We start from the raw sequence: 17,389 nt of genomic DNA on the forward strand, positions 1-17,389 counted from the left end.
ATCCCTCATATCTCAAGATCATCCTAGATCACTTGATGAGGCACGCTATCGTAGTCTTTTAAGATCGATGAACACTATACACTTTATGATGTCTATCATCTCCGCAGTAAACCAGCATAAACTGCTTTACCAAAGCTTATGTTTCTAGTCTAGTTTTTCCCTCGATAACCATTTTAAAACAATTTTATACTTTTAACTTAATTTGGAGTTTTTAATCTTTCTGTAGTTACCACAAAACTGGGTGTCTACTTTGTTCTTGTAGAGAGGGTCAATTTTTAGTCACTAAACTTCTTCCTCTCCCAAACAATTAAACCCCTCACTGGCTATGTTCTTTGCTTCCCAATTAATCGCTTTATAACGCTTCTTTAATCTCACCATTCCCTCCTTGTCTTGCACATCTTCGATCAACCACCATGACCCCTTGTGCCCACTCACGCACCTTTCCCGTTGTTATCCTAGGAGTCTCCTTTATCGCTTGTGTAACGTTAGTCGTCATAGCCTCCCGCATCTGGTTTGCATCCCCACATAGTCCAAGTGCACGCCAAGAGTTTCTCATCTCTATACAGTGTAAACTTTTCACCCTTCAAACAACCCCATGGAATCGTATATATGTTTAAGTTCCTCTTCTTCTTTTTTTCTTGATTTTATACTTGCCACCAACAGCCAATTCTGGACCGCTATACTGCGTTCCTTACACCAACTATGATATTATCGCATCATTAAGAACTAATTTTTTTTAATTAATAACCTGTGTAATAATTATATTCAACTAAAAAAATGATCCAACTACAATAGAGAGGCAGGTAGTGGGCCGAGGCAATGAAAGCAATGAAATGTGATTATTTCTTCTCTGAGAATGATTTTATAATACCCATGTCATGGGTCGAGGCAAAGTCAAGAAGGTCCTTGTCATTCCCATTTCATTCACCATACCGATGTGGCAATATTCACAAGTCATCTTGGTGGCATGGCTTAGTTGTGTTCACTTTGTGGAAACCAAGTAGTTTGATTTCAAATTTTGATTCTGTTTCATAAACTTATATAGAAATCAACGGGCAATTAGTATTATATAAACTTACCTTTTTTTTGTTATCTACTTTCTAGCTCCAGGGGAGGCTTGGAGGGTGTGCGAGCCGCTCCATCGGTCGAGGCACATAAGTTTGGAGGACACAAACTTTTTTATACATATTACATATATATGTTTTTTGGTGTTAAAAATAAGGTTATTTGCAATGATTTATGAGATAATTAAATGCTCAGAAGGGTTTATGTTTATAATAAATCGGTCGATAAAAGTTATATCCATAAAATTTTCGTTAAGGCCCACAGGCCTTTTTATTTTGACTCGGCCGAGGTATTTAAATTCTCGAAGACGACCATTCTAGCTCCTAGTAGAGTTTTTAGTTATAGATTAAAAAGTTTAGCCTAGAAAAAAGGATAGATCTTTGATTGTTTTCTTGGGTTGGCTATTGAGCTTGTTAATTTAAATATCATTAGAAAGGATGTTGTTAATTCACTACAAGAAAACATTTCTTTACCTACAAACATTTCCTACAAAATTTCTATGGCACTACCTCCAGCAGATTTTAAACAAATTTCCAACAAAAAAAAACTTTAATTTTCCTACAATATTATAACAAAATAGTAACAATAAGATTTTCGTTGGAAAATTGTTGCTAACTTTCCAACAAACTTCTAACAAAAAAAATATTTATCAACTAATTCTTTTGTTTTATTATGCTTGTATAAACTAACCCCAAATGAAAAATAAAGCAGAAAATAGCTTTTGTAGGAAAATTATAGGAAGTTTGTAACGGTGTATATTTGTAACAATTTTGTAAGAAAAATTGTTGAAAAACGGTTGAAAACAACTTTCAAGCATGTGTTTTTCTAACACCACCTATTGTTGAAAAATTGTTGGAAAGTGAGTTTTCCAACAGATTTCCTACGAAATCAGTCGTAGAAAAATGTCTAATTTTCTAGTAGTGGTTTAGGGTTCTTAGATCCAAGGGCCCAATTTTTTTCGTTATAATTTCATACATATAACTATATATAAAGTATCAATTAATCCAAAAAGGTGATTTTGATCATTCATTGCCTTCAAAATTAAGAACTATGTACATCAACCGTTTTCAACATTTTTAAGACAAGCCTATTAATTCAATTGAATATATGTAGGACCAAAATTGAAAAAGTTTGGTTTTGACATCTTTAGATTTATCTACACAATATCTCAATCCCACTTGCACATGCAGTATCTCGATCCCACTTGTAATACCATATCTTTTTTATCATTTTTCATATTTCTGTATATTTTTTAATATTAACTATATATAAAAGTTCATATATATAACTATGGATATGAGTATGACTAAACATCGAACTAAGACTCCGATTAAAATAACTAGCAGTGGCATATATATATATGTTCCGGAAGGGACATCCTGGTGGTACATTGGCTGTAGAAATTATTATTGAACTACTCGTACAATGGATTGGGTGTTTTAAGAGTTTGAACTCATCGATGTTTATTTATTGATCGAATGTGTCAACGGGTAATGCGACTTATATGAAATAATTAACTTTGCTTTTAGATATTTCAAACATAAAAATAAAGCAATGCTGAAACTGTAGAAGATTTAACTAGCAAATAATATACCCTTAACATAGTGTATACAAAAACTTAGCAAAAAATATTTTTGAACAAAGTATCGTACCTTATTCAAACCTTCAAACTATGTATGAATCGTCAAAATATATTATAGAGAATTATAAGGTAAAGAGTGAAGTGTACGTTGTTAGAAGGCTTTGGGAGGTTTATATATATATAGGATTTCAAAAATTAACCAAGGCCAATAAATGACTGGAAATTATTGTACTCGATGATCTGAAACACGAAAAGATGGGAAGGATTAAAAGTTTGTGTTTTGAAGGAGAACACGTTTCTCTGAATTTCATCATAAACTAGAAGTTGGTTTAGATTATGAATGGTGGCAGCATATATAAACTCATGTTCCCGGTATTAAAAGTCGTGGGTTCGCTTCCACGTAAGCATCTATAAAAGTATAAAAACTATATATAAGTATATAACAATGGCAACCTTTTTAAATAATACTTTTATCCTTTTAACTTTTTTTACAGTTGTAATTGACTTTAAGCTATTACTTACTAAAATTAGTCACACTAACACAATTAAAATTGGTTGCCATTTAAACAGCAAATTGTTGTCACTATATATATAGGTATAGCTGCGACGTGTCGCCGCTAAAGGACCATCGCTATTGCCAAAGTGTCACCGCTAGTTGTGTTTAGTGGTGGTGATGAGGTGTTCGGCGTCGAGGAAAATAGAGGGAGAGAAACTAAAATGTTAAAGAAATGTGGACTGAAGTCGTGGAGAGGAGGGAAACGCTCCTTATGAAAGGTTAGGGCATTAGTGGTGATATGTCAACGCAATGCTTTTCATACAATAAAATCCTAGCCGCCGATCAATCCATAAAATCAACAATCGGGTTTTAAGTCACTCGGTACGTAGGATTTTTTGGTAGACATTTACATAGATAGATATCGCAAACAGTTGCTAGGTGTTTTAACATATAAGTATGCTTTGGTTTTTAATTAAAAAAAGTATAAAAAACGTATGTATTATAAGAATTGGATATAAGGCTATGTATAGTGGAGGGGCGTTTTGCGACATGTGGCGACCAATCAGCAAAGATTGGATTTTTATTTTAGGTGTAGTGGTGTTGTGTAAGGCCCCATTACCGGTAGCCCTACTTTCATGTTGGATTTACTCATAAACGCAGTTCTAAATATCAGAGTTAATTAAAACATTCGCGGAATATAAAAGCTTTCATAAAACATTTCATAACAAAACACGTCTTGTCTTAAAACATCATTTTGTCTTTCAAAATAAACGAAACATTAAACTTAAACGTCTTGAGTCTTCCGATGCCAGCCTCTTATTCAGTGCCACGTGTCTCCTCAAGCGAGCTGTCTCATCCTACTCACCTGCGTGCATACTAAAAGTCAGCTACGCTGAGTGAGTTCTAGTTAATCATACATTATACAATACACATAAACTTATATTCTTTCATTCATACTTTCATACTTTCATACTTTCTTTTGTATTAACTTACTTTCATATCTTACGTTATAAAGAGCATTACGCCCTACATTCCTCGAGTATTATTAGGGCTCGGTACCCTCCTTCCTCGAGTATTATTAGGGCTCGGTACCCTCCTTCCTCGAGTATTATTAGGGCTCGGTACCCTCTTTCCTCGAGTATTATTAGGGCGCGGTACCCTCTTTCCTCAAATATTAGTAGGGTTCGGTTCCCTAGTTCTCGAATATTAGTAGGGTTCGATTCCCTCTTCGTTACCATACAACCATACATCATACCTCGAGTATTATTAGGGCCCGGTACCCTCTTCGTAACCATACAACCATCCTTTCCTTCTTTTATTAACTTTATCACATTCATACACATAAGAATACATATCATACTTACCTTATACTTAGCGTTACAACCTGACAGTACGTGCAATATCCGAAGATCGTTCACGTACCGTCAAGCCATCATTCATACATATCACATTATTCACATAAGGCATACACTTATCTCTTAAGATAAGCGTATTAACAAACATATCGAGTATGCACACAGCCCCGAAAACATAACACATAAATGGGGCTAGAAACTCACCTGAATCCTGTTACGCTCTCCGTTAATAGTTATCCCTTTCTTCAGTTGTGCACGGCTGACTGTATAACAAGTATACGTATCAATTAACTACTACTACTCATGTTGTATTTCTATCTTTATATGACCCACAACGAACGGGGGTCCGGGGGCAGCGCCCCTGGCAGCGGGGTCTAGGGGCGGCAGCCCCTAGCAGGGTCCAAGGGGCAGAGCCCCTGGCTGGGGTCGAGCTGCCAGGTCAGGTTGGAAAAATTTTATTTACATTAACTGTCTTAACACATTTTCCATTAGGTTTTTAATTTATTTTCTAAGAGAACTTAACTTTAGGCGAAGTTAAACCTTAAGCGAACTTAGCTTTAGGCGAAGTTATCAGTTAGGCGAACTTGGCCGTAGGCGAAGTTATCAATTAGGCGAACTTGGCCTTAGGCGAAGTTATCAATTAGGCGAACTTGGCCTTAGGCGAAGTTACCAGTTAGGCGAACTTGGCCGTAGGCGAAGTTAAGCTTTGAAGGCGAAGTTAAGCTTTGAAGGCGAAGTTAAGCTTTTGCAGGCGAAGTTATCAGTTTGCAGGCGAAGTTGCCCAGTTCGCAGGCGAAGTTGCCCAGTTCAGCTACGGGTTTGGTTTTTATCAAGCATTTTGGCGGTTTTAATACCCTTGTTATGGTTCGACATCACCCACTACGTTCCCTAACCGTTTTCGGTCGTATATATATCCCGTATATACTATAAAGCTTGGACCTTTAAGGTAAAAACGTTCAATACTACGTAAACTTTAAAGGTCAAGAACATACCTTTTATACGTTCGGTGTGGTCGCGGTTTGCTTGGTTATCTCGTATATTGAAGATCTATTAATGGTCGGCTTGATTCTTGGTCTCGGATGTCTCTCTCTCTCGGCCGAATATGGTGTAGTGTATGTGTGTGTTTTTGAGTGTGTAGAGATTATGATGGAAATGAAATGAGGGTTTAGGGTTTTAGGTTGGTTTAGGGGATATTTATATCCCTTAAAGCCCATGGACCTAAGGCCCATTCTCATTTAACTCATCTCAATTAATCTAAGTCCATGATCAGTTCTTTACTCGATATTAATTAATTAATAACGCGAAATCACTAAACGTAACTTTCTTTATTCAACATTATAAATTTTAGGATGTTACATGTTGTAGTCCTACATATATATATATATATATATATATATATAGGGGAGGGTTATTTTGAGAACCATGGTGAGTTTTAAGAACTCTAATAACTCAATTTTGAACCACACATATTATTAAATGATATGAAATATGTGGCTGAGATTAAATTTAATTAAAAAATAAAGCAGGAGAGAGAATAAGTATTTTTGATAATTACACAAGTTTAAACATTAGTTACACATGTGTAAAAAAATTCGACAAAAAAAATTTGTTACGTTGAGTTCATTCGAGTTCTTAAAACTCAAAGTGGTTCTCAAAAGAAATCAATCATATATATATATATATACATATATATATATGTATATATAGGGTAGGGTTAACGTAAAAAACAATAGTTTTGTGAGAAGCATAAGAATAAATGTGGACCTTTGGATCTAGGATCTGGTGGTTGAGATTGGTAGTTTCTAAAAGTTGTATAGTTTCCTATATACATTGTATAGTGTCCTATTTAGGTGATGTACTTTATTTTAAAGTCTTCTCACACTTCTCACAAAACAATTGTTTTTATTTGAACTCTTTTCTATATATATATATATATATATATACACCACACGCAAACAATTATAATAATAATAAAACAAAAGTGAAGCAGGGCGACAAGAATTCATCCCCAAACCCACATTTCGCCTCTTTGTCACCTGGGGGTGGTATGCCATGGATTTATCGCCCCAAAACGGGTATGTTATCACCAATACATTACACGGTGTCTTCAGTTTACCATTTTAAGCGTATATAATTTCGATCCCCATACGCAGACTATGGGGATTGGCATTTATAGGTGGGGTACAGGTGACTTAGTGACCAATATTGATCCAAGTATGCCTACATAACAAAACTAATTCATTAACACCCATTTGCTTGGTTAAGGTTGCTACAAGTTTCATCATCCTTGTATTTTCTATTATATATTCACATCATATATCTTTCACGTGTCCGTATGGTCCAACGATTTAATAACCAATCATACCATCAGAATTGATCTTGTTAATGTTAATTATTCGTATTTCATTTTGATGTTGCTTTATCAACATTAAAAAACAAATGATATTATGCATACCATACCAAGTCTTTAATCTATCAACTTCTTTACTCATAAGTCGGTCATCATTAACTCGAAAAGGAATAATTATACTGTCTATACATATCTTAAAATTATATATTAAATTAGATCCAATGATTAGGGGCTAAGTGAATTACTTCATGAAGTCTTAAGTTATCTTATTTATAGAACTAGTTTTTATTTTGAATTGGATGTTATTCATGTTTTCTAATTCACGTTTTCTTGTTCATTTCTAGCTAGGTGCCTATAAATAAAGGCCTAGGTTTATTTGTTTTCACAAATAAGCATTGTAGCGTATTCAATTTTCATTTGATTAATCAAAAAGGGTCACGTAAGGTTTATTCAACATTGTGTCCGATTCTTGATTCACTTGATCGAATAAGTTTAACAAGTGGTATCAGAGCCTAATGATCCAGGCTCATGCTCGTAATTGTTTCCCTTCTTGTTTGGGTGTTTCCGATCGCAGTTGCAGTTCCAAATGAAGGTGTTAAAGTTTTCATAGTAGTAAAAAACCAAATCACATGTGCTCAAGTTTGATTGCAATAAAGTTACCGATCACGGTAGAATTCCGATAGAAATTATATCCTTTACCAAAATGATGGAAAAACTACTAAGTGGCATGACAATTCAAGATACTAAATCAATGAAATTACCAACCAAAAAAAGGTCAACGTGCATTAATTTGTAATCACAAGGTCAATATCTTTGGCATGTAATACATGGCGCCGAGGCGAGACAACCCACAAATGATATAATTAACAATGTTATTGGGAAGTGATATGTGAAAGCGGGTCAAGTGATCTTTATCATCATGACAAATATTGGCGTTGATGCATGATGATGAAATTCTTGATCATAGTTCTAGAACTCAGATACCCAAAGCAAGTGTGAGATACGCTGGATATCTTATTCAAGAAGAATAATGATATGTTTCATTTGCACTAGTCGAATGTGAGTAAATGATGATTCCAAGGAGATCTTCCAATTTCCATTATTTTCGCAAAGTCAAGAACTTATGTTGTAAAATCGGAGAACTCGATCCACAGTCACGAGTTAGTAATGCTTATAGAAGCGGATACTCATCCACAATTTAAAGTCAGAGTATCGTGGCTTCGTTACCACTTATCCAAGGGTGGGCGACCCAACCGAGTATAAGGGACGTCGTGAAATTTTTTGCTGGACAAGAAGCCTTGGTATCAATGAGAAAGACAAGGGTAAGTGTTGGGAGAAGAGAGACTGACCAAAAAGATGGAATAAAAGTGAAAGGGATGAAATTATAAATCTAAATAAAATCATCAGACGAATAGAAATGAGAAAAAAGGATCAATGCACCAAACATATTGATTTCCATATAGGTGCAACATTTGTGGACGAAAAAGACATGGCGAAAGATCACCAATTACCAAAGGGGAAGGTTATCCTGTTGTGGTTAGAGAAGAACTGTGGGATGTGGAGGCTAATAACCTGAGTTTTGAGAAATAATATGTAGCCATCATCAAAACAAACTGAACTTGTATGATGAATGTTTTGATGTAGACTCATGTTGGTGGAGAAGTTGGGAAGTAGTTCCCAAGTCAGATTAATTGAAGGCAACCTTGGAATCACCACCTGTTATTCGAAAGCTAGATGTTGAAGAAATTATGGTTAAAGTACATAATACATATGATTTAGATCTGACTGTAACTTAACTAGATGGGAGAGAAACCATGTTTGATGAAGTGCACGAAGAGGCAACTCCGTCTCATGTTATGGGTTGTCATGATGGAATATAAACAAATGAAGATCAACAAACCAACAAAGTTGATGTTAGAGTTATGAGGTTCATGCCAAAATTAGGTGATCCGAATGAAGGAGCTAAGTTCGAGAGAGGGAACATGCATCAAATGTACATGAAAACTTGCTTTGAGTACCATGATAGCATGTTGGTCATGAAGTTGATAAAGCAAACATTGATTCCCATCCGAAACCAGGTAATGTTGTTCCAAACTTGGTAATCTCGAAACTAACTTAGTGGTAACAAGGGAAAAACCTGCAGGCAATGTGATAAAGTCGAATCAAGTAATCAAGCTTAAATTGGTGTGAGCGTTACATGGTGTGAGAAATCTTGAAGGGACAACGGAAGTTGGTATTGCAAGAGAGTGTGAAACTTGGTGCAACACCAATGAACTTAATGAGAAAAATATGTTGGAGGGCTAAAGATAATACTTGATGTCTAAATTATTTATTTTTAGAACTAGTTTTTATTTTGAATTAGATGTTATTCTTGTTTTCAGTTAAGGTTTTCTTGTCCATTTAGTGTCTTCTTGTTTAAATTTTTAGGTTCCTACAAGGCTACAACTCTACAAATATAGCAAGTTAATTCATTACTGAAAATCATAAAATTAAAGGACCATGCATCAATGATTGTACTATTACTGTCATGTAATCAGGCAGAAAAATTGACATTCGTTATTCGTATCTACATGAGTTTTGTATACATTGGTGTTATGACTTATGACTATTACAAATAAAAGTTACAAAGAACGAGTTTCAAAATTTAGTTAGTAAGAAAGCACAAATTATTAACTAAAAAATAACTATGCACCTACTCTATGAAATAACTAAAGCGAATTAGACAGATATGTGCTAATTAAGTTTAATTAAGGATCCAGTTTATTTGATATCAAATACCATAATAGTAAGTTAATACTTGTCAGGGTTTTTTCTTAAAACAGAATCAAACAAAACAAAAATTGAAAATTATTTGATTTTGTAACGGCCACATGTTTAGAGCATCTACACAAGCGACACCTCCTAAGGTTTGGGTGATGTGACAAGGAAGCAAACTTGATGTGAAAATAATCTACCATTGTGGTGCCAAGTCCATGAACTAAAGTTCATGGCTGCAAACTTGCATAGTGGGTCCCTCCCATCTTATATACACATATTATATATACATATACATACATATTTAATATTTTTCAATAAGGTTTGTGTAGGTTTGTTTTTGTGGAAAAAGTTAAGTTTTTTAAGAAAAGTTTGGAATCTGATGTGGCGATGATGTGTTGGTTTGTACGAGTTTGTTGTTTAGGTCTTCTTGTGAGAAAACAAGATGCTTACCTAGGGAAACGGCTCTTTGTAACTTGTCGTTTTGTCATTTGTGAGAAAACAAATATCACCATAGACGTGTTCCTCCATGTAGGCAAATATGAAATGTGTTTTTTTTGTCTATATGAGGGTTTGGAGTAGTAATAGTTTGTGAACTCTCTATAATACATGAAGCCTAAGCAGCATTAAGTATTGAAAAATGGGTTTTGAAGCATGCAAAAACCTACTGAAGAACTGGATATTTATGAACAAAAATTCATTATTGAATATTTTCGTTGACTAAATGGAATCCTAAAGATGTCACCACCAAATTTAACACCAGAACCAAAAGCCAAAAATAACAAATTTTGGAAACTTTCCAATACTAAAGCATTTCTTTAAGGTACAAAGCCGGAAGAGAAACCTTATATTAATAAATAAGGTTTCTCAGTCAAGCATTTAACCTCAAACGAAACGCACACATACGAATACGGACAGTACGTACAAAAAGAAAAACAATAACTTCAATATAAACCAATATGACCATTTATTCTATTATTGCTAAATATATATATATATATATATATTTTAAAAAATATGTTATCATTATCTTTTTGAAAACACGTACTATACTCAAATATTTAAAATTTTTTATATTTAATTTGAATATAGTATTTTTTTGTATGTTCCTTGTTTTTAAAAATATATTTGTATTATACGATTATAATGATGCATTTAAATTATTTAAAACAGTACGTTTGATCTTACATTAAAAATATTACAATAACGGATCAAACATTGCAATGTTATGTCCAACCCGTTTACAAGGTACATGTAAGTTGCACGCCTAAACAAAATGGTATCTAAAAACCACTACATCGGTACATCTAAAGATTACTTGTAATTTAATAGACATGTATAATGTGGCCAAAAATAAATTTTTTATTCAAATGATGCACTTTAGACACATTTTACACTTTTTACCGGAAATGACATGCATACATACAGACACATACATATACACATACACACATGTATGTATGTATGTATGTATGTATGTATGTATAGGAAAAAAAACGAAACATTCACGATTAGATTCACCTTCTATCAATGACCATCTAATTTTATAGTTTTCTAATTCAACTATATCGACAATTGTTTTTGACACAATAAAATTTTTATTCAAATATTATATCAAATTTAGTAGATGGGAAATTGTGCCAATGTTAAAATATGTTTGTCCCTGTAGTTGAATATTATGTGATTCTGTAAGAAAGAATCGTGTTGAATTCGTATACACAAAACAAAGCTAGACAACATTTAGACTATTACAGCTAAGATATTTGTTGTCGGTGTCAATAATGGTGCAAAGCCCTTAGAGTTATGTATGGTCCATAAGTTGGCAATTTATGTGATAACAAAGCGTGTCTCGTGTTGAATATGCATACACAAAACTAGGTATATTGTTAATGTTATCATGATTGAAGTATTTTTGTTGGTACAGGAGAAACAATGTACAATACTTTTAATGGGAGATATTTAGTGTGTGTGAAGTCATAATTCTCTCATCATAAACGTATAATGAATGCTTAGTTTAATAAATTCATGGATGATTTAGTGTAATCCATTCAAATGAGGAAAAATCGTGATATCTTGAAACGTATTTGTAAAATCTTGATCGATTTTGAAAAATTGTATATGTAGAGTAACTAAGAATGATAATTATGTAATAACAATTTGTACTTTATCTACTTGAAGAAACGTGGATCTACTCACTGGTAGCAGATCTACTTTCCTCGGGTATGATTAAACTGTTTCACCGATGGTTCCTTTGAATCCGTGTTCTTCCACCTACAAAATGAACAGCGCCGTTACTTACCCCTCAGAAAGGGACAGAGGGGTCCTCTTTGGGGTAACCCTCCGGCGTGAGAATCAGTATCTTTGTGGAGAAGATAATAAAGTGTGAGTCAGTGAAATCTCAAGAGTCTTGCTGAATCGCTGAATACTCTTGATTGTGTGTCTGTGTGTTTTTCTGTAACTGACTGTGAGTGAATATAATTCAATATGATTGAATGTGATATCACTGCTTGTAACTGTCAATGATTGAGTGTGAATGAATGTGTCATCAAAGTGGAGTTGATGCTGTATTTATAGTGCTAGGGTTTCCACTGGCTGGGCTCAGCCTCGTTGGCCTCCTCCAATCGCACTGCGCCACGTATCCTCTGGGACACCTGGCGCTTTCTCGTTGGTTGAAATCATGTGGTAGCACATGTGTCATGCTGAGTTGTCGACCTTTCATTTGGCAGCTGTCAACATCAGCATATTCTTACTCCTTAAAAAGATGCCTTCTAGAAGAGTGTCTGACGTGCACAATCAAGGTTGCCCTGATCCTGATTTGGATAAGGACGAGGTTGATTATGTGCACGTGTGATATGCGCCCATCCTGAGGATGCGCGAAGTCTTCTTTTTATTCTCACGCGCAGATATTTCATGCGCAGGTGTGATATGCACGAGCGTGTGATATGCGCCGCGCGCTGGTGCGCCACGCGCATATGTGACGCGCGAGCATATGTGATGTGCAAGAGCATGCGATATGCGCCGCGCGCATATGTGATGCGCGAGCATATGATGCCTGAGCATGTTTTGTATGCGCGATGCGCCTGGGTTTTGGCTTTGTGCCTTCATAATGTCTTTATCTTGTGGGTTGACCCGCCTTGCTTGGTGTTGAGGCGGGTACATACCTCTTCAAGCCCCCCCCAGTCTAATGTGTGTCTTATCTTGCGCGAGCGTGGTAAGATAGATATTAGACTCACTGAATTGTCCTTTTATAGGGGGTTTTGTCGTTTTCTTTGTTGTTTCCATCGTCGCGCGAAGTTCTATCCATTTGGTTGAAAACGAAAGGTCCAAACACGTGGTTGGTTGGTGATGACGTGCGCCGTAAACGTGTCAGACGTTTCGTGTGCTCGAGGTGCTACAGTTGCCTTTCACGTCCCCTCACACAGCTGTCTTGAACACGTGTCGCACTCGCATTGGTTAGTACCTGCGAGTGGGGGCGCGTCTCTGTTCCGTGGCAGGTCGGTTACATCTTTTTGTCCCCTCACACAGCTGTTAGGGACACGTGTCGCGCCGTCGTTGGGTTGCCCCTGCGAGTGGGGGCGCGTGAAACCCGATCAGCTGCCACATTTCTCTCTCCTGGGCCTATAAAAGCAGGCCCTTAGGAAATTTTTATCTTCATCTTCATTGTTGCTAAAATTCAAATTTCTGCTTTCACATTCTGATTTGAGTGTTTACATCGATTCGAATCCTCGATTATCGGCTATTACAGTTGTATGTCTGATAGTTCATACTCGTCTAGCCCTTCAATCACCTCCGTTGCCTCTCGAAGACGCCGTGTGAAATCTGTGGTGATGTCGACATTGAAGCAAAAGGGGAAGGGGAAGAAGGTTGTTGAGACCACATCGGAGGAAGTAGGGAGGACCAAGGCCACCAAAAGGTGGAATGAAATCCCCTGCAAATTGAAGCAGGCAGATCTCGACAACCTGATCACCTCTCAGGGCTTTCCCACCCTGTTTGGCTGCATGTTGCCTAGGTCCGGGCAAACGGCGGCGGACCCGCCTGCCGGCTATATATCCCTATATAGCCACTTTTTCTCCCACTGCAACCTTCGTCTCCCGATGACAAGGTTTGTGGGTGCACTGTTGAAGTTCTATGGGATTCACATATCCCAAGTCCATCCGTTTGGACTCGTGCGCGTGACTCACTTTGAGTTCATGTGCAAATCCCAGCGCGAGGAACCCACTCCTCGGCGCTTTCAATATTTTTATAAGGCCAAGATCCAAGACAATTGGATCTCTTTTATTCCTCGCAGTCAGAAAGTGAAGTGCTCCACTGTTTCATTCAAGAGCCTTCATGACTGGTCTGAGAGGTTTTTTTACATTAAGGCCGGTGTGATCCCCATCCGTATGACCATGCGCTCTATTACTTCTGCGCCTGCGGATGAGGGTGTCCTCAAGAACCCAACTGGCGCATGGGTTAAGAAACTGACCGCCGAACCATCCCCCACGAAGAAAATTTGCGAGGAGGCGCTGGTTGGGGTCGGCATGAGCAGGCTCTGGGCCGACAGCGCGCTTGAGCCCGTTATCCAAGTCGACGGGTTGTGTAAGTTTTTTTTTTTTTTTTTTTTTTTTTTTTTTTTTATATTTGCGCGAGCATCGTTCTTTTGCTGATATCATTTAACTTGGCTTTGCGCAGTCACCAAGGATTACATCCTTGCCGCTTATGATGAACATGTGGAGGGCGGCTCCGTCGAACTTGGCGCTGGGGAGGTTGGTTTCCCGGATCGCTTCGATGACCTGTTCATCCCAGTAGATCTGGATTTTGACTTTGACGGTGACGCGCCTGGTAAGTCTTCGCACTGCTGCTCATTCCTTTAGAATACCCAAGTTTATTAACATTTCTGTCGCTTGTTTTTGTAGATGCGCTTGAAAACTACGAGCTAGAGCTCGCGGAAGAGGAGGAGGAGGAAGAGGAGGCGCCTCTACTAAAGCGCAAAGCTAAGGGGAAATCTGGCGCAGGGGCCAGTAAGAAACAGAAGAAAGAGGACACCCCTGTCGCTCATCCCCATGCTCAAACGAAGGGACCTAAGGAAACCCAGGTGTTTACCACAAAGGTTTCTTTAGCTTCTCTGCCTGTGAGAGTGGGCAGACCTCCTGTCCACTTGAGGTATGGTGGCGTCGCCTCCTCCTTTCGCGCGGCTGAAGAGAGAAGCAGTGCCGCGCCTGCAACAGGTATACTTTATTTATCTTCATCTGGCTGAATTGTTATTAAACCTTTGCTCCTTTAAATGTTTGCAGAGGCAGCGACGGTAACAGATCAGCCGCAGGCGCCACAAGGTGCCACGGCTGCGCCGGGGACTCCATCGAAGTCCCCTGTTCTACCCTCTGAAAAGGGTAGAATGGATTTTATGGCGATGTTCGATGCGCGAACAGAATTGCGCCAAGGTAAGTTTTGCACATATGTCTTCTAAATTTTTCCCTTTGGAGTCAGTCATAAACAATTTTTCCTTGTTTATTTGTTCATAGGAGTTGTAGCTGGCGCAACAGTTGCTGGTGATACTCCCGGCGGCACTTCCGGCGCCGCTGGTTCTGGTCCTGCTCCTGCTAGTGCTGAATCTCCCCTTATTGGGATTACCAAGGAGCAGGAAACCGTATTGCGCGCCGAACTGGCGGCGTCGAGACCTCCCTCGCCTCCTCCTGCACGCAGCCCTCCCCGCGAGGCTGGTTTGGAGCCTTCCAGGTCGCAGGAGAAGAGGCCTGTTGAAGAAGACGAGGAGGACGAGGGGGTTCAAGTTGAAGACTCCTTGGGAGACCGCGCCAGCCCTGCGATGCCGCAAGTGTTCGCAGCGCAGACCTCTGGTGGGGCTGGCGCTGACTTTCCTGCTTCATCCCCGCAGGTATGTATTGATTTGTTGGTCCGCTGCGCGTATCTCCATATAAGTATGTTTTATGACTTAGAACTTTTCTTGTGTTTTGCAGGAAGGTGTCCCCGTTTACCGCCCGAGATGGAATATTAATGAAAGAGAGTTCCTTTCAATCCATGGGCGTATGCGAGGACTTCTGGGCTCATGCCGTGCCTCCTACTGAAAGGAGGTATCAGGAGGAGCGCACCCGCGCGGACTTGCTGAACGACCATGTTTTCGCTGGGTCGGCTTTCTTCGCTGCTTCCCAAGAGCTTCGTCGTGATTATGTTAAAGTACGCGACGCTCTTGTGGAAGCCCAGCGAGAGGCTAAGGTGGCCGCCTGGAACCTGTCTGATGCTCGCACGCGAGCTGAGAAACTCCAGGAGGAGCTCAGTGAAAACAGAGCAAGTGCCAACACCGCATACATCAAGCGCGGGCATGAGCTCCAAGCTGCGCGGGAGAAGCAGCAGTTGGCGGAGGCCGAAGTTGCCAAGTACGCGCGCAGAGTGCGTGTCTTGGAACAGCAGGCCGAGGCGCGTGACCAAGCTATCGTCCAGAGTATCACTGAGAAATCATCACTGGAGAGCGAGGTTGCGCGCCTGAAAAGGGATTTGGCGGCCGCGCAGGCCGATAGAGATGAGGCCTTAGCGACGGCGGCGTCTAGCCAGGAAGCACTTGGTGCTGCGCAGGCGGAGAAAGAAAAAATTTTGGCGGCAGCAGCGTCTGATAAGGAAGAACTAAAAAAGACTAAGGAAACTGTTGAGTTATTAAACTCTCAGGTTCCTGCCCTCGAGACGTCTGTTGCTGGCCTCGCGCAGGATCGCCAATGGTTGGTGTCACAGGGCATGGCTCGCTGCGCTTTGGCGATGAAATATTCCGCCGAGTTTCAAGCCCTTGTGATGGACTGCAATGCCGCCGCGCGTTTGGTGGGCCGAGCTGAAGGGTTTACGGATGGGTATGAATATGGCATGTTGAGGAAGAACCCATCCGAGTACCCTTACAAGAGCGATGCGGCCTGCGCGGACATGGCCGCGGTGGGGGAAAAGTATATGAATACTCCCATCCCCATCCTTATGCAGGTACCTTGATCATAATGAGTTTTTCTTGACTAACTTTTCTAAGTGTTTTGTACTCATTACTTTTCTAATGATTTACAGATAGCTGCGCTTGCTGACCAGCCCGACCTCGGCGCGCTAAAGAAGTTGCTTGATGATTGCGAGAGGGCTGGTGGCGATGATGGTGGCGCGGGGGATGTTGCCCCTATCAGCGGCTCTGGCGCGGCGAAAGAATCTGCTCGTGACACCGTTGTGATCGAAGACTCCAATGAGGAGGAAGAACTTGACTATGGTCAGTTCGGGGATGAGGAGCAGACCGCGCCAGATGCTGCGGGAGATGATGAGGGTGATGAAGCGGCTGACGTCGACGTGGAGACTTGAGAAGCCCTTCATCAAATTTTGTATATTTATTTTTATACTTGTAATTTGTAACTCATCATACTTGTAAATTTCGATCCAATGGAATGAAACTTGTTCTCTCGTTTTCATATCTTGCGCATTTCCATTCATCTCTTCATGTTTGGTTGTATAGATATAAGATATGCTTGCACGTTAAAATAAGAACAAGGTTGTATGGAAATTATTCACTTAACCTCTGTTCTATTTTGTTTGTGGTTGTCGCAGTATCTTGCTCATGCTTACATGCGCGCTAACTTGTCGTTATTTTATTTTTCGCGCGTCGTTGTCGCGCGGGCTGGAAGTATGAGTTTAGCCATTACATGTCAGCTTGTGTTACTCAGATATCCACTATGATTTCGCGCGCGGCCTCGACCTGAGACCTTAACATGATATGGCATGTACTTTGCCTTAGTTGTGTTTAAGGATTTTTATGATCAGGCTGCGCGGGATGTAAG

This window comes from Bidens hawaiensis, unplaced genomic scaffold (assembly GCF_021521415.1).
Source record: "Bidens hawaiensis isolate Kalapana, Puna unplaced genomic scaffold, B.hawaiensis_p1.1 tig00002772_1, whole genome shotgun sequence".
Lineage (NCBI taxonomy): Eukaryota > Viridiplantae > Streptophyta > Magnoliopsida > Asterales > Asteraceae > Bidens > Bidens hawaiensis.